Below are 25510 nucleotides of genomic sequence, written 5' to 3' on the forward strand. Positions count from 1 at the left end.
TATGAGGGTGAAATGAAAGAGTTGTTTTCTATGAAAAACAGGCTGAATGCTTTGGAATTCTTTCAACTTGTGAGCAAACAAGAAAACCATAAAAGATTTAAGGCAGGAAAAGGTAGCAATCAAAAGTATCCTGCCCAAGATGACATGATACTATACATAGAGAATCCCAAAGATGCTACCAGAAAACTACTAGAGCTAAACAATGAATTTGTTAAAATAGTAGGATACAAAATTAATGCACAGAAATTTCTGGCATTCCTATACACTAATGATGAAAAATCTGAAAATGAAATTAAGAAAACACTCCCATTTACCACTGCAACAAAAAGAATAAAATATCTAGGAATAAACCTACCTAAGGAGACAAAAGACCTGTATGCAGAAAATTATAAGACACTGATGAAAGAAATTAAAGATGATACAAATAGATGGAGAGATATACCATGTTCTTGGATTGGAAGAATCGACATTGTGAAAATAACTCTACTGCCCAAAGCAATCTACAGATTCAATGAAATCCCTATCAAACTACCACTGGCATTTTTCACAGAACTAGAACAAAAAATTTCACAATTTGTATGGAAACACAAAAGACCCCGAATAGCCAAAGCAATCTTGAGAACGAAAAGTGGAGCTGGAGGAATCAGGCTCCCTGACTTCAGACTATACTACAAAGCTACAGTAATCAAGACAGTATGGTACTGGCACAAAAACAGAAATATAGATCAATGGAACAGGATAGAAAGCCCAGAGATGAACCCATGCACATATGGTCACCTTATCTTTGATAAAGGAGGCAAGAATATACAGTGGAGAAAAGACAGCCTCTTCAATAAGTGGTGCTGGGAAAACTGGACAGGTACATGTAAAAGTATGAGATTAGATCACTCCCTAACACCATACACAAAAATAAGCTCAAAATGGATTAAAGACCTAAATGTAAGGCCAGAAACTATCAAACTCTTAGAGGAAAACATAGGTAGAACATTCTATAACATAAATCACAGCAAGATCCTTTTTGACCCCCCTCCTAGAGAAACGGAAATAAAAACAAAACTAAACAAATGGGACCTAATGAAACTTCAAAGCTTTTGCACTGCAAAGGAAACCATAAACAAGAGCAAAAGACAACCCTCAGAATGGGAGAAAATATTTGCAAATGAAGTAACTGAAAAAAGATTAATCTCCAAAATTTACAAGCAGCTCACGCAGCTCAATAACAAAAAAACAAACAACCCAATCCAAAAATGGGCAGAAGACCTAAATAGACATTTCTCCAAAGAAGATATACAGATTGCCAACAAACACATGAAAGAATGCTCAACATCATTAATCATTAGAGAAATGCAAATCAAAACTACAATGAGATATCATCTCACACCAGTCAGAATGGCCATTATCAAAAAATCTAGAAACAATAAATGCTGGAGAGGGTGTGGAGAAAAGGGAACACTCTTACACTGCTGGTGGGAATGTAAATTGATACAGCCACTATGGAAAACAGTATGGAGGTTCCTTAAAAAACTAAAAATAGAACTACCATATGACCCAGCAATCCCACTACTGGGCATATACCCTGAGAAAACCATAATTCAAAAAGAGTCATGTACCAAAATGTTCACTGTAGCTCTATTTATAATAGCCAGGAGATGGAAGCAACCTAAGTGTCCATCATTGGATGAATGGATAAAGAAGATGTGGCACATATATACAATGGAATATTACTCAGCCATAAAAAGAAACAAAATTGAGTTATTTGTAGTGAGGTGGATGGACCTAGAGTCTGTCATACAGAGTGAAGTAAGTCAGAAAGAGAAAAACAAATACCATATGCTAACACATATATATGGAATCTAAGGGAAAAAAAAAAAAGGTCATGAAGAACTTAGGGGTAAGACAGGAATAAAGACACAGACCTACTAGAGAATGGACTTGAAGATATGGGGAGGGCGGAAGGGTAAGCTGTGACAAAGTGAGAGAGTGGCATGGACATACATACACTACCAAACATAAAATAGATAGCTAGTGGGAAGCAGCTGTATAGCACAGGGAGATCAGCTCGGTGCTTTGTGACCACCTAGAGGGGTGGGATAGGGAGGGTGGGAGAAAGACGTAAGAGGGAGGGGATATGGGGATATATGTATACATATAGCTGATTCACTTTGTTATACAGCAGAAACTAACACAACATTGTAAAGCAATTATACTCCAATAAAGATGTTAAAAAAAAAAAGTATCCTGCCCAGAAGCATCACAATTGTCTAAGTTCTTACCTTACAGAAACCAAAACTAGAAATTGTGTGTGATGCATTTTGAGAAAGGTGACATCCAATTCCAATCAGAGGACCCATTAAAAGCAAAAATCTTAACTCCAAATTTTTAAGTTTAGGTAAAGAATTACATATATATGCTTAAGTTAAAATGAAAATGTGAAGTTTGTCCGTATCACTTAGCTGACTTTTTGGATTAAGGAACCCCCTGCTATAGAGAAGAGGACTCTGGCTGAGACAAGCATTTTAAAACCAAATGAGGAGAAAAGGACTGACTCCCCCCACTGAAAGTCACCCTGTAGAGCCTTTGTTTAATTTCTTCCTTCTACATGTGACTGAAATGCTTGATATGTCTTCTATGAAAGAATCCCAGGGAGAGGGAAGTAAAATAATGTTCATCTACCATACTTCATCCAAAATAAACAATTCCGTATAGAACCCTCAGCTGATAGAAGAGAATATGAAAAGCCACATTTCTGCCTTTTCCTCCCACTGTAATGATTTCCCAGTAGGCGGATCTAAGCATTTATCAGAGAAGGAGAAGAAAAAAAAAGATTGGTCTGTGTCAGAGGTAGTAGGGAATATACATCACAAAAACCCTCTGTTCATGTCAGGATTAGTACTAAAATCTCTAGAATTAGCAGTTTCAGGAGGTTAAGATTTGTTCTTGAAACTGGATCAAAGAAGCTGAAAGGAGATGAGGAAATATTTCAAGGAAATATTGAACAGAAAGAGATTTCACTTTTGAATAAATGCCTCATGAAAATGTGATCAGAAGGAGAAACAAACTTTAGGATTATCACCCTCTCACAAATCCACCATTTTCATATGTGCTTAGTATAATCTCATGCATTAAAATGTTGTGAGTATAATTAAAATCTGAATGATCATTGCTGGAAGCCCACTATTTTTATACCCCTTGGAAGATTATACTGTATTCTATACATTGATTAAATGTAATAATAAAAGACTAAGGAAGGTGCAGGTGCCAAAACTTTCAAGCTAGCAATTAATGTCATTAATCTGTAATCCAAACTGATATCTAAAAAGTCACCTAGGGACTTCCCTTGTGGCGCAGTGGTTAAGAATCCGCCTGCCAATGCAGGGGACATGGGTTCGATCCCTGGTCCGGGAAGATCCCACATGCCACGGAGCAACAAAGCCCGTGCGCCACAACTACTGAGCCCGCGCGCCACAACTACTGAAGCCCCTGCACCCTAGAGCCCACGCGTCGCAACTATTGAAGCTTGTGCCGCCTAGAGCCCGTTCTTGGCAACAAGAGAAGCCACCGCAATGAGAAGCCTGCACACCAAAACGAAGAGTAGCCCCTGCTTGCCACAACCAGAGAAAGCCCATGCGCAGCAACGAAGACCCAATGCAGCCTAATAAATAAATAAATAAATAAATAAAGTGACCTAAAAATTACTGTTCTCAATAGGCTAAAATACAATTTAGGTCACTTCTTTTAATGTTGTTAGCCTGGACCAGAGCCATCACTTCTGTTGGAAAGCCAGGCAAATTGTGTAACCCCCCAGAAAGAAACTGTTTATCCACTTTCCTCACCCTTCCTGCATTGACAGAGCACTTATGCACAGCTAGCACTCTTTGTGATGCTTTGAAGATACAAAGAATAAATAAGTCCCCTGCCCCTGGGAGTTCACAGTCCGTTTGAGAGCTCAAAATACAGTAAAAAGAAATAGAAATGAAGTCAAAAAAGGGTTCTTTGAGGGCTTCCCTGGTGGCGCAGTGGTTGAGAGTCCACCTGCCAGTGCAGGGGACATGGGTTCGTGCCCCGGTCCGGGAAGATCCTGCATGCCGCGGAGCAGCTGGGCCTGTGAGCCATGGCCGCTGAGCCTGCGCGTCCAGAGCCTGTGCTCCGCAACGGGAGAGGCCACAACAGTGAGAGGCCCGCGTACTGCAAAAAAAAAAAAAACAAAAAGGGTTCTTTGAGCTCCTTCATGACTCTGGATATACAAGATGATTTTAGCATGCTGTGTGAGAAATCTCTTGTGATGATGATGCTAGAGGAATGAAGGACCCTATATTCCTAACACTCCCTCACTTTGCAAAAACCTTGCACTGGCTTCAATTGCTTTTTTTTTTTTAATTTTTATTGGGGTAGAATTGATTTACAATTTTGTGTTACTTTCAGGTGTACAGCAAAGTGAATCTGTCATACAAATACATTTATCCACTCTTTTTTAGATTCTTTTCCCATATAGGCCATTACATAGTATTGAGTAGAGTTCCCTGTAGGTCCTTAGTAGTTATCCATTTTATATATAGTAGTGTGTATGTGTCAGTTGCTCTTCAGGTAACATCCCAAATCCCTGAACAGGCCTCGGGGCCTGTGACACCTCTCTGACATCCTCCTCATGCACCCTCTCCCCCCCACATTGGTCTCTGCATACTAGCCCCAACTGGCCCTTTTTGTTCCTTCCAGATTTGCAAATTCTGTCCTCACTGCCTAGATGACTCCTTTCCCTCCCCACCACTTTACTTAACAAGCAAATCCACCTTCACATTCAGTTGCAGCATCATTTCCTGAGAAGCACCCCCGACCCATCCCCCTCCATCTAACAGATCAAGGTCCCCTGTTAGCACTTGTATTTTGCCACGATAGCACTTTGCACAACTGTGGTGCAGCCACTGTGTGTTTAGTTGTCCAACCACAATCTCTATGGTGGCATTTTCCACAATTGCAGCTAAACAGTCTTGTATTTAGTTGTCTGACAGCTGTTGGTCTCAGTGTGAGCTCAGTGAAGGCAGTGTGGGTCTCTACCTGTCCTGCTCACTGCTATATCCCCAGGAACCAAAACAGAGATTGTCACCTGGCAAAGATTCTCTCATTAACCAAACTCTACTCAGGCTCTCTGAACTCTTCTTCAGCTAGGCTTGACTTTTGGGTTTCTATGTTCATCTCTATGTAGTGCAATTGTAACAAGAATCCTGCTGAGTTTAGCCATGCTCAATACCTGATTACCCTCGATATCTAGTCAAGTTTCTCATTCTCCACCATCCCCCAGGTGATGTGTGATCACCCTGGCCTGCCTTCAGCAAGAATCCTGCTAGGTTCGTTTAGCCAGAATTCCCCTTATCCTTGGTGTTGCCTCTTAGTAATTTTCTATCCACTGACCCCCACCCTACTCCTTGGCTACAAATTCCCACTTGCCCATGCCCATATTTGGAACTGAACCCAGTCCTGTACTAATGTCTCTTTCCTCCTATTGCAATAGTCTTGAATAAAATCTGTTTTTACTGCTTTAAGGTTCAGTAAATATTTGTTGAAAGAATTAATGAATGAATTATAATACACGTAATTAACATTAAAATACCCTTAATAATAAATACTTGCTTTTCTAAAGTGGAAGGGTAAATCTGAATTAACAAAGTCATTTTCTCCATTATATGTTCATTCCCTTGGCAAATTTTTACTGAGAACCTAGTATGTGCCAGCCACTGTTCCAGAAGCTGGGCATACAATGGTGGAAAGACAGATCAAGTTCCTTCTTTTTAGCAAGAAAGGCAGATTTTTTAAAAAACTAATAAGATCTAAATAGACATTTCTCCAAAGAAGACATACAGATAGCCAATAGGCACATGAAGAGATGTTCAACATCACTAAGTATTAGAGAAATGCAAAACTACAATGAGGTATCACCTCACACTGGTCAGAATGGCCAACATCCAAAAGTCTACAAATAATAAATGCTGGAGAGAGTGTAGAGAAAAAGGAACCCTCCTACATTGCTGGTGGGAATGTAAATTGGTGCAGCCACTATGGAGAACAGTATGGAGGTTCCTTAAAAAACTAAAATTAGACTTATCATATGATCTGGCAATCCCACTCCTGGGCATATATCCAGAAAAGATGAAAACTCTAATTCAAAAAGATACATGCACCCCAATGTTCATAGCAGCACTATTTATAATAGCCAAGACATGGAAGCAACCTGAATGTCTGTCAGCAGATAAATGGATAAAGAAGATGTGGTACATGTATACAAAGGAATATTACTCAGCCATAAAAAAGAATGAAATAATGCCATTTGCAGCAACATGGATGAACCTAGAGATTATCACGCTAAGCGAAGCAAGTAGGACAGAGAAAGACAAACATCACATGACATCACTTATATGTGGAATCTACAAAAATAATACAAATGAACTTACTACAGAAACAGACTCACAGACATAGAAAACAAACTTATGGTTACCAAAGGGGAAAGGTGAGGGAGGGATAAATTAGGAGTTTGGGATACAAGCTACTAATAAAATAGATAAACAGCAAGGACCTACTGTATAGCACAGGGAACTATATTCAATATCTTGTAATAAACCATAATGGAAAATTATACATATATATATTTATATAACTGAATCACTTTGCTGTATACCTGAAACATTGTAAATCAACTATACTCCCATTTTTTAAAATGGCAAAAAAGACTAACAAATAAATACATAATTTTAGGTAGTGTGCTATGTGCTATGAAGGAAAATAGAGCTGAGCGAAGAAGTAATGAGGGTGGGCGTGCATTTACACAGGATGCACAGGGAATTCACTTCACTCTGAAATTGTAGGCAGGCTTCAGACAGCCTTGCTGAGTTCTCAATGATTCTAAAGAGTTTCCAAAACAGTCTCCTAAACAGAATAAGACCATGAAAGGGTAATTGGCCCCCAAGCCTTCTTCAGTCTTAAATCTCCACTTGCCCATAGACAGAACTGCCTTCAAATCAGCGCACTGCCTCGATTCTCCTACCACTGCCTGTTTTCTTACGTCTTCACCTCCCATCCCACCCTTTCTCATAGCCCCCCTGCCAGCTCCCAATTGGTCTTCTCCACGTCTTTGTTTATTCCTACCTTCCTGCCTTCGTTCATGCACACCCCCTGCCTAGCAGTGCCTCGTCCTCGGCCAACTCACACCCTCCATCTCCCTTAAGCATTCCTCCCGAGAGGCTTTCCCTGGAAAACCTCCTGCTACTGATCACTGTCTCCCTTAAATGTAAACATGGAAGAGTAACTCTGCAGAGAACTTCAAGGAACCCTATATCCTTAGTTACAGATGGAGCGGAGAGATAGACCTGGGCCAGAGCACTTGTGACCTGGCAAAGGTCACATAACTGGCTATGGCCAGGCAAAAACTAAAACCCAGTTCAGCCTCCTCCAACCAGGCTGTGCTTTAAATCTTTCATGTGTTATATATTTTATAATAGGTTTGTTTTGCCTCCTAACAAAACAAGAATTTGCTTAAAGGGAGAAATTAACTTCATTTGTTTTTGGATCTCCCAGATACAAAACATAGGACGGTTCTTTGAGCACAGGGGACAGAGTTCCCATCTGTCCCATCCCATTTGTCTATTACCGCATCTAGAAAAGAGCAAGACAAATTGTCATTTAGATTGAAATACAGGCCATACGGCATTCATAAAATTCACGTTGGAGGACCTAGGAGACCATTTCAAAGTAGTAAGCAGCCCCTGCAGAGCACCTGAGGAACTGCCCCCACAAGGAGAAAAACTCAAAGGAAAGGTTCTTACAAGAGCCTCCAATCCAGAGTCACAAAGGCAGATGCAAGCAATGACTTGTGATTGGGTGATTGGGCTGCCACTCACACGGGCAGCTTCAGGCTGAGTGCTGCGGGGGGGCGGGGGGGGGCGGGGTAGGGTGCGCAGTAGGAGGCTTGTTTATCTTAACCGGGTGAATGAATCTCCCAAACCACCCCAGACCTACAAACTGGTTAGGTTAAGATAACACATCCTTATGATCCTGTCATGCGTTACAATGTATAAAGCACTAAATCCTCACCGAATAGATACAGCGTAAGCGTCATACACCACAGTTCTTTCCTTCCCTCAGTGCAAACATCCTTAGAGAGGATCGCTCTGATGACTAACGTTCGGCAACACTTTTACTACAGAGGCCCCGAAACTTCTTTAAAAATGACTAATGATGAGTCCCAGCTACATGTGGTTCTGGCTTCCTTCTTATTTTATGAGTTCCTCAGGCACGCTCCATGTAGATAGACATTTTCCATTAAAGGTACATAGAGGGGATCACGATATGCCACCCCAAAGGAGGCCACACTGACATTAGAATTATTACGAGCCGAGGCATTTGATTCCGAGAGCCCTTATGTGCCTAAAAGCAGAGCCTCCCAAAAGGACTCAAGTGTTGTAAGTCCCCTCCCCAGGAGAGGGGGCAGGGGACAGGAAGCCAGCACCACACCCAGACAGACACTGCCACAAACTACCACATCATCTATTCTCCTAAGGGCCTATTTATCCTTCCAAAGAGTCATTTGCTTTTCCATGAGGGCCTTCTCTCCCCCCTCCCTCTCCCCTGCTAAGTTAGTATATAGACCCCAAGTTCAAGCCACCCCTTGGAGTTGCTCATCCCTGAGTAGGTGTGTTAAGTGTGATGCACACGTTAGTAAACTTCTGTTTGATTTTTCTCTTGTTAAATCAATCTTTTTTCAGGCTAATTTACCGGGCCCCAGCAGAAGAACCTAGGAGGGTAGAGGAAAAAAAATTTTTTTCTCCCCTACAGTTTTGGTGACAAAGGTGGGATTCTATCATCTAGTACTCCTTGCTTGGTCCAGAAGCTGCTGTTAAGAGATCCTGGGCTTCTTAATAAAAGCCACAGGAGATAGAATTTCTTACCAAAGTCAGCCTCTCAAATTTCTGCCTGCAGGGTCAGGTGGAACAAGGGTGGTGAAAGTCTGCCTTTTCAATTTAATTTTCAGGCTCAGCCAGGGACCCTAAGAAGACGGAAGAAACGTTTTTCCGCCCCTACATAGGAAAACTAAAAATATGTGAAAGAACAACTGATTCCAAGGTATCCATAAACTTAGTCTACCTTTCCCTCCCAAGGCTCTCATCCTCCTGTACTGAAGACACCCGTCAGCTCTCACCACCAGGGACTGAAACAAAAGCACAAGAATTCTGCCCTGACAGCTGACTTAACCACGCACGATGTTCCTGTGAGCCTGGATCAGGCCTTATGTGAAATGAATCAACTTCAATCACTAGCAGGTGGGAAAAACTAGAAAATAATGGCGAGAAAGTGCTCCTTACAGAAAAATACTTGATCATAACCACATTGAAAATTGACTGTAAAATGGAAACCTGTCATAAAGAATTATTTAAGAAGTCACCAAAACACTGTGATTGCCAGAGACCCTCTTATCGGAAAGTAAATGAATATATTATACTTTCACCACAGACAAGCCACCAAAACTAGTAACAAAAAATTAGGCAAAGCAACCAGATCAGGTAAACTAGTCCCTTTCCCATAAATGTTCTCTAGATTTGCGTCTGCAATTTCTGTTTATAAACAAAATCTTTACTCAGCCAGGACACGCTTACTGGGAGAAAAAAAAGTACACACACGCACACGCACGCGCGCGCACGCGCACACACACACACACACACACACACCCCTAAACCTGTAGAGTGAAAATAGAAAATATTCTTTCCCTGCAGATATCAAGTATCTTAAGCCTTTTTTGTCAGCAAATGACTAGGCTGAGAGCAATCCTGTTTTACTGTAATATGGATGACAAGCATACATGCTGGGGGAAGCGGTTGATTTAGGTCAGGGTTTCCTAGTCTTGGCGCTGTTGACACCTTGGGCTGGGTGATGTTTTATTGTCGGGGGCTGTCCTGGGCACTGTAAGGTGTTTAGCAGCCTCTCAGGCCTCCACCCACTGAATGTGCACCCCCCACCCCGAGCCAGGACAATCCAGTTTCTCCAGACTTTTTGTCCTGAGAGTCAAAATCAGCCCGGGGTTAAAAAACACCCTTTAAGGCTGAAGTAGATTGTGCCCTGTGGCAATGAGATTTCAGGAGCCCTGACAGTGTTGCAAAATTTTTCTAGTTGTAGCATTTATAGAAACTGAGATTTCTAGTGTAGCCTACTTAAAGAAAGAAACAAAGCTGCCCAAGGGCCCAGAGGTCTCTGTTGGACCCTCATTGAACCCTCACTCTATTTGAACCCACTCACTGGAGGCACAAAAGTTGGGAAGTGCTGTCTGTGGGAATCACATCCCTGACTACACCTACCGCACCCTCCAGCTGTGGCCTGTCCCCAGCCTCCTATCCAAACATTATTTGCAGCCTCCAATTCAACTCTCATTCTCCTCAGTTCCCAAGTCTGGCAGTGATGCTCCAGGCAAATGACAGAATTCATGTGTGGCAACTATTTGCAGAACAAGCTAATGGGCTACTGAGTCAAATAAGTACTGAGGCAGTAAAACATGAGGTCCTGCTACCCTGGTCCCTGGCAACAGCAGAGCCTGGAAAGCAGGACCTTTCTCTCAGAGGCCCCTGAGTTCTTCAACAGTGACCCTGGAGGACCACCCCTAAAATGTCAGTAAATTCCACCTAACCAATCTAGTACCAGGGATGAAGAGACTCAACAGTCACTATAAACCACAGGTAATAATATCAACATTCTGGTGGAAGAAACTCAGACAGAATCAGAACTCCTCCCATGAAGGGAAACAGAACAGTATGACAGAAGCAACAGAGACCAAGAGGAGGCAAGAGACCCAACCCCAATCCTCCTGGTAAGATTTAAGGCCAAAATTTTTCATTTCAATTTTTTTAACTTTCGTTTTACGTTTTAAATGTTTATCTTTAATCAGAAAATCTCTGCACCAGATCTGAGGCACTGAGTCCCATGAGTAAAATCAAAAGTGGGCCCATCGTGTTATTTCTGGTCACATGTTACTTTAGCAACACAGGAATAAGTATGAAAAGGCTACTGCTATAGAAACTGCATCTTAAAACAGAACTGGAAGGAAGAAGGGAAACTACACTGACAGGAGAGGGGTGTGGTTCGGCATGGTGCTTTGCCTACAAAAGAATGAAAAATGGGATGGAAAGGACTTTTAAAAGATATCTTTCTGTTGTGGTACGAATGTTTATGTCCCCCTTAAAATTCTTATGTTGAAATCCTAACCCCTGAGATGATGGTATTAGGAGGTGGGGCCTTTGAGAGGTGATAAGGCCATGAAGATAGAGCCCTTACGAATGGGATTAGTGCCCCTTATAAGAGAGACCCCAGAGAGCTCTCAGCCCCTTTCTTCCACTATGTGAGGACACGGTGAGAAAACAGTTGTCTTTGAACCAGGAGATGCGCCCTCACCAAATCTGCTGGCACCTTGATCTTGGACTTTCCAGGCTCCAGAACTGTGAGAAATAAAATTCTGTTGTTTAACCCACCCAGTGTACTTATAGCAACAGACTAAGACACTTACCTAATGAGGGAAGGCAAATAAGCCGCAAAAAAAAAAAAAAAAAGTTGAAAGTATGTGGAACAGGAGTTGCTTGCTTCAAAAATGAAGGCTTTTTTAAAAATAAGCAAAGTATGCAGGTGAGACGGAGGGAAAAGTCATCTGCTTCTAACAGAAATACATCAAAGCAATTACCTAATTTACACAAGGTATCACTTAGGCTAATGCTCAGCTGCTTCCTGACGAGTGAGGAGCTGGCCAGAGTGCCTGCATTTTCCTTTATTTTTATCACTGGTTTATAATATTCAATTGCTTGCTTCCTTTGAATCTAGAAACGAGAAATCTAATTAAGGCTTTGCATCCAAGAAGCATGGCATTCATCCATTTATCCAACAAACATTCACGGAATGCTGGCACTGGGGCTGCGGTTCAGAAATGAGGAAGACTAACCCTTGCCCTCTGAGAATTTCCCGGGGTAGGAGGAGAGACTGGAGGGTGAAACGGAGGACCAGCCACCTGTGAAGGACACTGAGTGCAAACCTAGGGGTTTGGGACTTTAATATTGAAGAGTTTTCATTAAGACAGTGATGTGATCCAACCCGCGTTTTAGAAAATTCACCTGGGTGCAAGTGCGGAGGATAAACTGAAGCAGGTGAGGCTATGGGAGGGGAGACCAGTTGGTCCAGAGGAAGAATGATAAGGGTCTGAGCTAATGCAGTGGCCACAGATGTGACCGAAGACCTGCCAAGTCCTGGCGTCACGTGGAATGTGGTGGTCCTGGTGCTGGGAGCGCTGGCATCTGCACGTGCAGTAGGATGATGAGGTTAGGAGCTTGAGCTCTGAGGCCAAGCCTGCCTGGTAGTGACGCGGTGGTTAGGCACCACGGCTCTGCAATCAGACTCCCCTGGTGCTAATCCTGGCCTTACCATTTGAAAGCTAGTCAAGCATCCTAATCTCCTAATCTTTGGTTTTCTCGTGTTCAAGATGAGGATGACAGAGCTGTTGTGAGGATTAAATGAGAAAATGTATGGAGTGGGTTTAGCATGGTGACGGATAATAAATACCACGAAAATGTGTCATTAAAGATGGTGTCTGTACTGGGTGAGATGGGAGAAGATGCATTTTGTCAGGGAGAGGGGTGGATGTTTTCAGGCTTGAGAATGTTGACTCTGGGCTGCCCAAAGACCCAAACGGAGATGCCCAACAGGCAGATGGCTGCACACGTGTGCAGCTGATGATGGAGGTCTGAGAAGGAGATGGAGACGAGAAGCCATCGCCTTAGGGAATGCTGGCTGAAGCCCTGGGCACGGGCGAGGTCGCGGCACCGCGGCTGATACATGTAGAGTCCAAGAACTGAACCCAAGAGAGCACCACCATCTGGACGAGAGTCGGGAAGAGAAAGAGGAAACCCACGAAAGAAACCGAGAAGGCATCATCAGAGAAGATGGCCATGAGGGTGGGTAGCTCAGAAACCAGGAGAGCGTATCTCAGGAGGGGAGCCATGGATGCTGTCAAAACCTCCAGCAGCAGACGACCAACAAGATCAAAGTGCAAAGAGACACAACGAGGATGTTCCTGATGATGTTCATGGCAGCAGGCGAAACGGAGTTGGGTGGAGGGAGAGGCGAGTAACGTCAGCGGCAAGTGAGGCAATGGAGACACTTGTCTGTGGAGGGGACACGGATGAAAGGACAGCTGCTGATGAATGGATACAAAGTGGAGAGAGAGAGCAATGACATTCACTGATTTCACTGAGAACATATCCCCGTTCCTCTTAAGCCAGTTTGCTCATTCTTCTCTGTCCTGGGGGAAGGGGGCGCCAGGGGGAGGGGGGAGTTGGGGGAGGGTTACTTTTAATTTTGTAATTTGACCTCATGAATCCATCCCTACCTATCCCCACTCTCCAAGGCCCCTTAGGGCCCTCTGATCATTTCCCTAGTGCATGAGAGCTGTTTTGAGGGCCCCTGGCCACCAAGACAAAGGATCTCCACATGTTTGAGAGGTGAGTTGAGTGGCACAGCGAAAATCTCCCAGTCTTAACCAACGTGGAAGGTGCGGTCACCTAAGGACAACCTTCAGGAAGGATAAAGGCTTCTCGGTCATTTCGGAAGGCTGACGGTTGACAATGAGGTCTGGAAAGAAGACTGCCAAGTACGGTCAGCTCCTCTGACACAGAGGCCACGCACACTGAACGGCGGCAGTGTTAAGTGTCTGATGAGTCACACGCTGCCAGCCCTGGATTCATGGTGGGGCAGCCCAGGCCACAGAGATGACTCAGTCAGTAAGCTACGTGTTTAGATTTCCCTTTTATGAGGCAATGGTTCTACTGTCAAGCTTTTTGCTTCTCTAAAGAAGGTCCTGTTCTCTGCTCACAGTGCTGACCTTAAGAGGAACAAAAGTAGGCTTACGTAGTGTCAAGTGCCTCAAAAATTCCCTGCTGGGGAGCAAAAGAATAATACTAAGAACTCAATTTATCAATTCAGTGCGCCAGGCGTTCTTCCAAGCACTTTACATAGAAGATCTCTCAGTTCTCACCATCATCCTGCAAGGAAAACACTACCACACTCTCGTTTTACCAATGAGGAAACAAATGAGACACCAACATGCTAAGTATGCGCCCAGGTTCTCACCGTTACCAAGCGGCAGAAACAAAATTTGAATCCAGGCAACAGGACCCCAGAGCCCAGCATCTCAGCACTACTGTAGAGCACTGGTAACTTTACCCTTAGAAACCCCTTTATTGGGGCTACTCTTTTCAAGGTAAATATTCTTCGAAAGGGTTAACACTGATCTACAGTTCTGCGTTAGAGATGAGTCACATCACATTTTCCTCGGGAGCAAAAGCCAGAAGAGAAGAGGTCACCTCCCTGGTGAGAGGAAAATTCTCTCAAGGATGGTGGAAAGGGAAAAGTGAAAGGCAGGACAGCCAACAGGGCGGGGAGAGGGAGGAGCTACAAAAACAAAACCTCACAACTTTACAATTTCACCTAGAGCGTCCCTGGCCCTTCAGCCAGCTGAACTGGCTGTGCAGGGGTGCAGGCTGGGCCAAAGGAAGGGGGTGGTGGACTCTCTGTGGACTCACAGAGAACTTTCTCTCATACCAACCTATCAAAGGAAGAAGTGGTCGAGCTTGGCAAATCCTAACACAGATTAGATCCGGACGGTAATACCTACAACCCCTCTTTTTTTTGTTTGTCTGTTTTTTGTGGGGTTTTTTTGCGGTACGCGGGCCTCTCACTGCTGTGGCCTCTCCCGTTGCGGAGCACAGGCTCCGGACGCGCAGGCTCAGCGGCCATGGCTCACGGGCCCAGCCGCTCTGCGGCATGTGGGATCTTCCCGGACCGGGTCACGAACCCGTGTCCCCTGCATCGGCAGGCGGACTCTCAACCACTGCGCCACCAGGGAAGCCCTACAACCCCTCTTTTAAACACAGACGCTGACAGTCTCTCCTGACCAAACTCTACTCAGGCTCCTCTGAGCAATTTTCAACTAGGCCCCAACCTTTGGACTTCGGTGTTCTTCTCTGCATTGTCCAACCAGCGAGAATCCTCACCGGCACCATCCCCCAGGTGACGTCTGATCACCCTGGCCTGCCTTCAGCAAGAATCCTGTTATGTCTGTTTAGCCAGAATCCAGCCCCATCCATACCCCCGACGTTTCCTCTTAGTAACTTTCCATCTACTGACCCCGCATACCCCGCTGCTTTTCCATGTATTTGGAGGTGAGTCCAATCTGTCTCTGCCGCTGCAGAACCCCTTTGCATGGAGAGCCGAGGAAAGCCCCACACGTGGCAAGAGAGTGACAGGTCTTCCCCGGCGAGGAGGGGTGGCAGGAAAGTGGGGTCTGAGGCACTGCAGGCTCTGGCCTAGGTCTGGCAGAAGACAGACCAGTGGGGTGTGGTACCGGAGACACAGTCCACAGAGGCCTGAAGTACAATGCATACATCTTCCTCACAGGGCCCGGGGTGATGCTGGGAGACACTCACGATGGCATTGTCCCCCTTTTTACTTTTCCTCCTGCGAAAACCTCTACACGGTTTGTGGGCTAGGAGCTCCTTTCAAATATATCATGGTCGGTGTCCTGACAAATAGATCAGGGCAGAACTCTCAGGCACAGTGAGTTTCTCTGCACAAGGCTGGAAGCGAAGAAGTGAGATGCCCCGATGAGTGACCCCTGACGTCCCTGTCACTAGTGGGGTTTTTTGGGGGGACTAGGGGTGGGGAAAGGAGACACACTACTTGAAACATTTCATAAAAACTTACCTTTCACTATGTCTCAGTGGGAAAAACAGTAAATCCGCTAAAAATTCCATAATTTCTCCAACTAGGAGGTTTTTCTCACCAAACTCCTCCTGATATTTAAGCCTTCTTGAAATTTCATCTTTGCAAGAGAAGCGTTTCCGGCAGCAGATCTGAAAATAAAATGCATGTGCGTAACTTACTGGGCACGATACATGTTGGCTACCTTCATTGTGCCACCAAAAATAATGCTCATAAACGTCCTTTATTCTATACAGGATGACACAGAACAGCAGAGCAGTTTATATTAGCAGAGACTTGAGACTTTCAAAGTGATCGATAAGATGTGTGTACATCTTTATAAGAAACTAGGGCGCTACGCTCAACCGCAGCACTATGGACATTTGGGGCCGGATGGTGTGTTGCGAAGGGTCCTGTATAATGTTTGCCATCTCCCCTGGCCTGTACCCACTAGGTGCCAATAACGACACCCGCAGTCGTGACAAGCTAACGCGTCTCCAGACATTGCCAAAGGCCCCATAGGGCGCAATCCTGCCCCGGGTTGAGAACCACTTAATCAGAGGATGGAAACGTTACAATTCATCCTTTCTTAACCTAATCAGTTAGTTGGGAAATGGATTAGCGAGGGTGGGTTAAGTATATTAATCATAACCGTAACAGCTAGTACAGAAAATAAAACATTTTCAAGCAAAAACACAGGTTTCCATCAGAACACCTTCAGTGTATTTCATGGTAGCCTGGTCACAGGTGTTGTTGTCCAGTAAGCTGGACATTTCAGTAGCACATTGCAGAATATGATTTTCTTTTAAGTACTCCTTAGATGCTGACTTTGCCAAGTTGTTCAGCACTCTGCCTGCAGGGAATAAATTTTGGCAAAGAAGATGATGCTCAAGGCTTTTTTTCCACAGAAGAGTTAAGATGTCACTAGGCAGGTCATTTAATATCATTTCTTCCTCGCTGCCAACAGCTGGGTTTTTTCTTAATAAATCAATCACTGACCTACATTGCATGGAGTTGGTTTTTCTATAACGAATTTGTGTGTGTGCAGAAGTTATAGGGCTGAGGAGCTGAGGCAATAGACTGAAACCAAATCCAAGTCTGTTTTGCAAATGAACCGGTCAGAAACAGAGTGAGAATACGGATGTAGTGAAACCAGCCATCACCATGGTAACCAAGTCCTAGAGAAGGCAAGCCGGTACAGCCTTGCAATAAGAAACAATAAACTGGTACAGCCTTACAACAAGAAACACGTGAATAAGCCCCATAACCCTAATTAATAAGTAATGGGCTGTACCTAGATACACGCTGCCTTGGGAATGTACCCTTTGCAAAGGCCTAAAATTTGCTAGTTATTGAAAGTTAGATATTCTACCAATAATAGACTTCTAAAAAGTAGACAGTTTTATGGTTTTCTAAGCCATACTTTCTTACGGAAAGAGATAAAAACCATAATTATATTTCAAGAAGGTGTTACTAGAGCATTGCTAGCAGTAAACAAAGCAGATTTAACTCCCTGTGCCAAGGAATTTAGTATTAAATAAAGGATTACCATTAAATTATCAAAAAGCATCTTTCCCATCATCAATAGTACCCCATTCATTGCCCAGTGCCCACTCCAGGGCCTCAGGCCTTGCATCTGCACACCAGGGAGGGACAGGCATGTACCTGGTCTCCCTATGTCCATTCTCCATACAGCAGCAAACGTGACCTCAAAACAGAAATCAGGCGATGTCATCCCCAGCCTAACTCCTGCAAGGCTTTCCCTCGCACTGATAATAAAATCCAAATGTTTCCTGGGGCCCGAGGCCCTGAAGGATGTGAGCCCAGATGCCTCCTGTCCTTTGTTCACAAAGGCTTCTTTTTTTTTTTTAATTTTCTTATTTAAGTATAGCTGATTTACAATGTTGTGTTAGTTTCTGGTATACAGCAAAGTGATTCAATTATATATATATAGATATACATATAGATAGATAGATAGATATATAGATATATAAAAACACATGTGTGTACTTTTTCAGATTCCTTTCCATTATATGTTGTTACAAGACAGTGAATATAGTTCCTTGTGCCACACACACAGCAGGTCACAAAGGCCTCTTTTCATTGCTAGGACAAGCCGAGCCCTCTCCCACCTCAGGGCTCTGCACACGATGTTCCCTCTGCCACGAATGCCCCCATCCCCACCACATGCGGCTCCTGCAGTCTGTCACGTCTCAGCTTCAATGTCCCCTCCTGGAGATGCCCCTTGACCACCCTTTCACAGGTGGTCCCTCCCCCTGCTTATGCTCTACCTCCATCTCGTTTGTGTCTCTCACTGCATTTAGTACAGCCTGTAATTACTGCATGTGTCCGCTCCCTTGTGTGTCATGTGTCACCTCTTTTCGGGGGCAGCATTGGTGACTCTGTCCTGTTCAAGCCGCTGGACTCAAAACAGTGTCTGGTGCACAACAGGTGCTCAGTAAAGAGTTTTTGAATGTGTGAGCCCTGGTCAGGCTGGAATCCCCTCCCCTCCCCCTTTATCTGCTTGCCTAGACCCTGAATCCCCACCTGACCCTCATCAAGAGACCGGAAGTACAGTGCACTCCCATCAAAGCTGCTGCTAGGGCTTCCCTCGTGGCGCAGTGGTTGAGAGTCCGCCTGACAATGCAGGGGACACGGGTTCGTGCCCCGGTCCGGGAAGATCCCACATGCCGCGGAGCGGTTGGGCCTGTGAGCCATGGCCGCTGGGCTTGCGCGTCCAGAGCCTGTGCTCCGCAACGGGAGAGGCTACAGCAGCGAGAGGCCCGCGTACCGCAAAAAAAAAAAAAAAAAAAAAAAAAAGCTGCTGCTAATGACACTGATCTACCTCTGAGCATCCCTGTTCACCAGGAGCCGGCCCCACCTGCTGTTTTCACCCCCTTGGAGAACCACACTTGTCTATACCAGGCCAAGGTCTGCCAAAATCCTCGGAACTCTGTGCTTTGGAAAGCCCGGCTGGCTCTAGAAGGCCAGTCCCAGAACCCACAGAAGTGTCCCTGGTTCCCACACTGGTTTCCTCTGCTCACCAAGGTCCCAGCATGTCCATGACCAGCCCTGCCTACATTAGGATGACTTAGAAGCTAGCCTCTATGTATGGAGGATTAGAGCTTTATAAATGCCAGTGCTAGAAGAGATGCCACATAGCAAGGAGTAATGCGGTCAGGCTTTAGGGTCAGATAGGCCTAGCTTGGACCCCCAGCTCCAGAGGTGCTAGCTGCGGGAGCTGACGTAGTTGATTTCACCTCTCTGACCTTCAGTTTCTTCATCTGTAAAGTGGGGTAACAAAACATACCACGTGAGGTATATTTGAAGGTAAAAGAGCTTGTGAGCATAACGTGCCTTGTACATTGTAAGCATGAAACGAATGATAACTGTTACTATACAAGTGGATTTACAGGTGAAATGCAGAGGGTAAGTAGCTTGCCCAAGGTGACCTTTGATCTTACAGTAGCCTGTAAAAACAGCTGTGATTCTCCATGCCAACCTGTACCCAACTCCCCTTTGCAATGCCACTCTGCACCAGAGTCTCTTTCTCTGCCATGGAATAAAGCCTGATGACTTGCTGTGACCAGTCGAATGCAGCAGAGGGGGTGTCATGCCAGTTCTGAGCCTAGGCGTAAACCTGTGCTCTCCCTCTCGGAATTGTGCAACCACTGGGTGAGCAGGCCTGGGCTGTCTTCCCGAAGGATGAGGAACATGTGACCCGAACCCTGTCACCCAGCCAGACAACCACCGGACATCTGAGTGAAGTCCTCTGAGACCAGCCAGCCCCACTGGCCCTGCCAGCGGATCACAGATGTTTGCCTGAGCCCAGACCAGATCTGCTGAGCCTACCCTGGACCAGGGGGATCCCCTTGGTGGCCCATAGACATGGGCAGTAATAGGCGGCTGTTGGTTTTATTTTATTTTATTTTTTATTTTTTTGCATGTGATTGAGTATTTATTCTAAACCAGGTATTCTACATCCTTTTTTTTTTTTTGCTCCTTGCAACAATAATATGAGGTGAAAACCATTAGCATTTTAGAGTTAAGGAAACAAACCGAGGTACAGGGAGTGTCATTATGTTGCCATGGGTCATGACCATGCAACTAGTAAGTGGTAGAGACTCAAGTCTCTCTGTCCTAAAGACTGAGCTCTACACACCCATGTCATAGAAAAGTTCCTTCATATTCATATTCATCTGTATAGTGCAGCCTTTGGACTAGATGATCTTTTGCTTGTAGTTCAAAAAGAGTAGGACTGTAGCTCAGAAAGAGTATGATTCTTTGTTGGCTGTTGGTTTTAATCTGTTGAGTTTTGGGAGTGCTTTCTTATACAACATAAGATAATTGACACAGCCACTTAAATATGACATAATTCTAGACATTATGTTTAGTCTGAGTGTAAATCAGTGAGTAAAAATGCTTAGTATCTGCATTCACCGAACGTTCTTTGTTCCATTAGTGGTGCCACGGCAGCGTCGGGCATCAAATACTGGAGAACAAAAGAACGAGCTACCATGAAGGAGTACTTAACTATGCGTCAGGCACCATCCTGTGTGCTTTACGGTCTCCCTTGAACGCTTTTAGTCTCACAACGACCATGCAACGTAGGTGCTGTTTTTATTCCTATATTTTTACAAATATGACAACTGTGACCCAGAAAAGCTAAGTCTTGTGTCTAAAAGCAAAGAGCCAAAAAATAATAATTAAATTAAAATAATTAATACATAAGTAAATAACTTTTTAAAATAAATAAATAAATAAAAAGCAAAGAACCAGTAAGTGGAGAGGTGGGATTTGTACCCAGAAAGGCTGGCTTCACAGTCAAGCTCTGAGTGGCCCTCTTACTACTCAAAGCGTGTGAGGTACATCACAACAGCCTTCAACATTCTAAAAGGGTGGTCGGTCACAGGAGGAGCGCTCATGCTCAACCCTCATACGCCCAGCAGCCCAACAAAAAGTCAAGCAAGCAAAGCACACACACCCATTCCCCTTTCTTCACAGGTGGGAAGAGCCCGGGAGTCTGACTCTGAACCACAAGAGTTTATGCCCTCTGCACGTGCCCACCCTACCTTTTTGCTTCACTAAGTCCTGGTTGTCTTTTAAGTTGCTGGATGAAAATTCCATCAGGTTGGACCACGCTTCCTGGAAATACCAGAAGCCTTCCTTCCTGAGTCATCCCTATTTCCAGATAGAGTTCCCCGATAGCATTCTGTACTTTGGGAAGCATTCCTGTCATGGACCAACTCTACACAAAATGAAAGAGAACACACTCCTGAGGGGACACAGCGTTAGACTAGGCACAGCCGTCAGACACCCGCCCAAGAAAGGCTCATTTCATAATGAACTTGCAAAAGATCGCATGCTTTACAGCATTTCTTGGGGAATTCTAAATACTTATGAGAGTTATAGAGAAACATTTATGGGGAGACACTGCAAACCAAAAATAAATTTTGGAAAATGTTTTCACAGGTTGTTAGTTAATGGTAATGAAAATTTTTGAAGGTAAGAATAACATGATGATGTCTTGCAGCTGTTAAACCTCCCAGAGGAGGTATTATTTAAAATCCTAATGAACACCTAAAAACGCTGTCTATGTGGACCTTGAATTCAAGTGTGACCAGAGATCTGCTAACTTTACGTTCGATACACTTTTGCTTAGAATTTCAATTCCCTTTCCTGGTTTAGCATGTTTATTTCAGGGGTACTTAAACTTCATTACCTTAAATCACTCCTCTATCAAAACCTTACCAATGCATAAGAATACACTAGTCAGTTATAATCTTTTAAATGAGAGTTAGTTATTTAAATAATAATGAGTTATTAATATTTCAGAAAACTTAATATTAACAAGACTATATGTGAATATGTTTGGTAACTAATAAAGCCCTATTCAAATGGTCAGTATTACCACCATCACTGGTTATGGAATACTTTATGCTGTACTGAAATATTAGCCCGGGACAGGACTGACTGAGCCTGGCTCCCTGGCGGGAATTCTTTCTGCTCTCCTGCACCTACTGAAAGTGACAGTCTATGGCTTGACCCAGAGCTTTCCAATAAGTGTCTTGCAAACAGGTTACACCTACTCTGAGATACTGATCTCAGCCCTGGAGGCAGCTGGTTGTGGTGTGGAATCCCTGGACCCATAGTCTTTTACACTCCCTCACAGGTATCTTTCAAAGTGCCCCTTTCTCGGCAGCTATCCTAGGTCTCAGCCCTAGTGCTCACACTTCCCATCCTCTACTTCAAGATGGCCTGCATGCTGACTTCACTGAGGTCAAACCTACTATGAAATTGCCCTCGGATATTGGTTAGGATCACGATTGGCTGCAATTAACAGAAAACCCAAACTAACAGTGGCTTGATTTCTCTCTCATGCAAAAGTCAGAAAGTGGATGACCCAGGGCTATAGACACACCACAATGTCAGAGACACGGTTCCTCTTATCTCAGTGTTTGACCTTGCCTGACCTCCATTCCCAAGGACACCTCTTGGTCTAAAATGGCTGTTGCATCACCAGTCATCACAGCCACAATCCAAACAGCAGGAAGGAGGAAAGAGGAGAGGGAGGGCACACCTTTCACTTCATGGAAACTTCTCAGAAGTTATCCATAGCACCTCCATTTACATCCCATCAGCCAAAACTTAGGCATGTGCTCATATCTAGCCTCAAGGGAAGCTGGGAAATGTAGTCTTCTTTCCAAACAGTCCAGGGTGAGGTGGGGACATTACTTACTACAAAAGGGGGACTAGATATTGGGAAATTACAGTCTCTGGTATACCTCACTTACCCTTTTCTTTTAAATTTCAAATTAGCAGTGTTTTCACCTATTTTCTTCCCTCCTGCCTATGCCAGAGGAAGGGATGCCCAACCTCCTTACCAAGGACCTGCCCCTTCCCAAGCTCTCGAAGTCCTGTGTTCCTCACAGAGTCCCCACCAGCATCTCCAATCCACCTCTCTCCCTGGCTCATTTCCTCCTCCACACAAACACATAAATCCTGGATGAAACCTAACTTGAATCTGGTACTATCTTGACTTTTCATCTTTCTCCTTTTACTGACACACTTCTCAAACAGGTATTAACACATGTGCTTCCCCATTTCATTATCACACACTCACCTCTTAAAGCCCTGCAGTTTGGCTCCTGCCACATATACTCGCTTCCATCTCAGGGGTTACCACTGACCTTTGCTCACCAGACCTAGGGGCCTTCTTTCAGTCCTCACTTGCCCAGGCCTCTAAGGAGCAGTTGATGCTGTTAGTCACTCCCTCTTTGATTTGGGGAAACTAGGATATCCTTATTCTCTTCCAATCTCTTACTCCTGTACAGGTTTTTTCCCTTTCCTCCTTTTAAGGATAAGTAATTTTCCAATGACCAATTCCTACTGTCATTCAGAGATCTTGTCTCCTCATGGTTTTAGCATTCACATGTATGTAGATGTCTCTCCAGTCTCTTTCCAGACTTCTAATCCTATGTTTCCCCAGCTGGCTGGATACTCCCCTTGGGTATTTTTCCTGAACTGCAAACTCAGCAGTTTAAATGTTAAAAATTCATCATCCTCTCTCCAAATCCAGGCTCCTCTTTGAATTTCCCCACGTCCATCATCAGACTCAAATCCTCAGGGTTTCCTTGATTTCTCCCCATGTCATGGCCACATTTCCAATCAGTCTGAGTCAGGCAGAATCCCCTGTCACAGGGAGGACGACAGCTCCCAGTCTACCACCAGCCCACAGTGGTCCTTTGACCCTTGAGTCTCACTGCCCACATTGCCAGGAATATTAATCGGCATGTCAAATGCAGCCATATAGTGTCAGTATCCTCTTTATGAAGACATGCCTTTTATTCCCCTCTTACTCCAGGCCATCTGCTTCTTGAGGGCAGAGACCCCACGATCCAAGAATTGAGTTCTGTGCTTCATGGCTCTTCAGTAAACATTGGTCGATATGCCCAGTGATTGTGAAGCATTCTTAGGTCATGGTCTGTACTGGCCACCACCTATGGAGCCCTGACCGAGCAAAGCTCTTAAACTGCATAACCTCAGTGGATATCTGCAGAAACCCTAGGAAATAGGGATTATTACTCCTCTGTTACAAGCAGGGAAACTGAGGCTCAGTGAGGCTAAATCAATCCCCCAAGCTCACGTGGCTAGCCAGTAGGAGAACAAGGGTGTCCAACCCAGACCGGCCTATCTCCAAAGCCCTGCTCTGCACATTTTCTTAACAAGTGAGCCTCTGATGCATAAACAGAGGCCCCTTCACAAAAGTATCCTTTGGTTGTCCTGCAGCCTGGTGCACCTACCGTGAAATGCTAGGGGGAGAGTCATGAGACTTACTTTTTTAACAAGCATACTTGCTGCTATAAATCAGGGTTTCCCAGCCTCAGCACTATTGACTTCTATGCCATCTAATACTTTGACATGGGGGGCGGCAGGGCTGGCCTGTGTAGTGCAGGATGTTTAGAGCATCCCTGGCCTCTACCCACTAGATGCCGTTAGCAAGCTCCCCGCCAAGCTGTGACAACCAAAAGGTCTCCAACGTCGCCAGATTGTCCTTGACAAACAAAATTGCCTCCCAGGTGAAAACCTCTGCACCAAAACTTTAAAATAACCTAATCTGAAGAAATTACAAAAGTGGTTTGGCACGGAATGTATGTAGCACAAATAATAAGCTCTTTCCCCTCAAGAATGTTCAGTACATATTTCAAAGAAGTGGTTATTGCCCAAAATCATTTTAGAACTTCTCTTTGGGAAGGGCCCTCAGAGCCTAAAAAAATTATTCTGATAGTCTCCATGATGGCTAATCCCAAAGAACTGTTGCAAAAATATTTTGAGAATACAATCATAAGACTGATGCCTCTGGAAGGAGTGCTTTGAAGTGGGAAATCCTCTCTGAACGTCTCAGCTTTGTCATGCTTCCCGTGCAGCCACCTTCTCCCTTCACCCCACCTACTCCACAGGTTACGCTTCATCACAGTTGGAGATGCTGGCAGTGACTGGGATCTCCATGAGGGCAGAAACTGTGCCCACCTTGCCTACTGCTATCATCCCAACTCCCAGCACAGAGCTCAGGCTGGGCAAGGCCCTCAGGGAATGTTAGCCGAGTGGAGGACTGAGTGAATGAATGAGTGAGTGACTCAGTGAGTGAACGAGTCAACGATTGAGTGAATGGCTGAGTGAATAGATGACCGAATGAGTGAGTTAATGAATGAATGAGTGAATGAGTCAGTGAATGAGTGAATGGATGAGGAAATGACTAAGTAAATGAGGGAATGGATGAATGAATGGATGGATGGATGAATGAACGAGTGGTCGACTGAGCGAATGGCTGAAATCAGGCATTCAGTGATGACCTAATAAAATAATTGGTGCTTTCCAGAAAGACACATGTCAGTGATGAAAATCTGGACCTCGTGGGGAAAAAAGTATTTGGTGCAGGGGGAAATTCCATAATCAAAATAAGATATCAGAGAATCACTGGACTCTACTCTCTGAAAATGCAAGAGTGGTCAAAATAGCTTAAGTCAAACTCTTATTATCTCTCACCCAGGCCTCAGTGACTTGTTAACCCACGGACGGTAATAACCAAACAGCTTAAGATCTCACCGTGTGCCGCGCATTGTCTGAAGTGCTCTGTGCTACCGCTCGCTTCACCCTGATAACAGCCCCGTGAGGCAGACCTTAGAACCCGCAACAATGAGAACTCTGAGTCCGAGGTTCAAATTTTTGCCAAAGCCGCAAG

At 44.5% G+C, this 25510-nt stretch overlaps 1 protein-coding gene across 1 annotated transcript in view; it reads right to left on the reverse strand.

The window, feature by feature from the left end:
* Positions 1-25510, reverse strand: part of LOC137202343 (putative tetratricopeptide repeat protein 41) — an 81054-nt gene that overhangs the window by 8680 nt on the left and 46864 nt on the right. Inside the window, exon 6 of the mRNA XM_067697749.1 lies at positions 15772-15920. The gene's annotated coding sequence lies outside the window, so the exon portion shown is untranslated. The remainder of the gene's footprint in view (positions 1-15771; positions 15921-25510) is intronic.

Source organism: Pseudorca crassidens, chromosome 11 (assembly GCF_039906515.1).
Source record: "Pseudorca crassidens isolate mPseCra1 chromosome 11, mPseCra1.hap1, whole genome shotgun sequence".
In the NCBI taxonomy this organism is placed as follows: Eukaryota; Metazoa; Chordata; class Mammalia; order Artiodactyla; family Delphinidae; genus Pseudorca; species Pseudorca crassidens.